At 63.1% G+C, this 1289-nt stretch overlaps 1 protein-coding gene across 16 annotated transcripts in view; it reads left to right on the top strand.

The window, feature by feature from the left end:
• Positions 1-478: 478 nt before the first annotated feature.
• Positions 479-1289, top strand: part of Dag1 (dystroglycan 1) — a 62226-nt gene continuing 61415 nt past the window's right edge. For 8 of the 16 annotated variants that reach the window (XM_048794276.1, XM_015487194.2, XM_048794275.1 and 5 more), the window contains exon 1: positions 503-758. The gene's annotated coding sequence lies outside the window, so the exon portion shown is untranslated. Of the gene's footprint in view, positions 759-1289 lie in introns of all 16 variants that reach the window. The other 8 variants (XM_048794281.1, XM_015487197.2, XM_048794280.1 and 5 more) reach the window with 3 other exon arrangements.

The following is a 1289-nucleotide window of genomic DNA, read 5'->3' as shown; positions in this document are numbered from 1 at the left end:
CCTGAAAGCTAGACAAGCGCTTTACCATTGAGCTTCATTCCCAGCCATCTGCAGCATCCCTGCTCCCTTCCGTTAATCTTTAAGGCCCCAATTCCTGAGGTGGGGTAGGGTGCCCTTCCCCCATTCCCACTCCGGAGGGATCCAGGCCACCCGAATGGCAGGGCGTGTCCTAAGACTGACCTGGCAGGCCTCGGGGGAGGGGCTTCCATGGCTAGGTGTGGCTTCTTGGGTGGGGGCGTGGCGGGCCAATGAGTAGAGAGGCACGGCGGGGGCGGGGCCTGAGCACGGGTGCGGCGCGCTGCGGGGCGGCCGACGCTGGCAGAAGCGGGCGGCGCGCAGACGGCCACTCGGCGCCGCGCGGAACTGGTCGCCGATTGGCTGCGGCACTCGCGTGTCAGGCGGTTGCTAGGCTCCGGCCGCGCGCCCCGCCCTTGCGCTCGGCGCCCTCTCACGGCCCGGTACGTGCTCGCGCGGAGGCTGCGGCGCGGTTCTCGCGCTCCTTGGGTTCGGGGGCGGCAGCGGTGGCAGCTTGGTGCCGACTCCCTAGGGAGCGGCGACGGTGGCGTCTTGGGGCTAGTCGGAGCGATCACCTGCCTCCGCCCTCTTGCCACCGCTTGGTGAGTGCACCGCGGGTCCTCGCCACCTTGCCTGGCTTTTCGGCCCCCATCCCTGCTGCCGCTGAGCAAGCCTTCCGTGGAACACCTGCTGCTGCTCGATTTCGGACCGGGGCGGAGACACAGCTACGGACGTCCTTGCGGGTGAGGAGGTGGCGCTGCCTGGTTGGAGCCGCCCCTCTGTTCCCGGTCCTGCTGGCAAGGGCTTGAAGCGTTCGGCGGCGAGGCCTTGGTATCGCGCAGCGGTGATGGGCCAGGCCTTAGCTCGGCCCGCGCTCCTGGGAACACTGGGCCTTCGCGTTTGCCGCTGGTTTGTGCGGCCTGCGGGTGGCCTCCGGGGTTCCAGTGGGGGTTGGGTTGCAGCCCAAGGACTGGGGCGTTGAGCTGGGAAGGGTGCCGCCCCCGCCTCGCAGTCAGAGGTGCTCAGAGCCTTGGGGGTCCCTCCCACTCGGTTGAGTTGTTTTTGGAATCCTACTTTCTATCTTTTAACTTGGTATTTGAAAGACCAGGTTCACTGGATAGTATATTTGGGAGATGTCCCCAGAGGAAATGCTGTCTCAGAATCCTTTTGCCATGAATCCCAAGTTAATTTCTCTTACAAACAAAACTGCTAATTATAAATGCAACTTTTTTCCGACCCCAGTTTCAAAAAAAAAAAAAAAAATGAAAAAGGAT

This window comes from Marmota marmota, unplaced genomic scaffold (assembly GCF_001458135.2).
Source record: "Marmota marmota marmota unplaced genomic scaffold, marMar, whole genome shotgun sequence".
NCBI classification, from domain to species: domain Eukaryota; kingdom Metazoa; phylum Chordata; class Mammalia; order Rodentia; family Sciuridae; genus Marmota; species Marmota marmota.
Note: the sequence above shows the minus strand (reverse complement) of the source record. Positions and strands in the feature narration are given on the sequence as shown.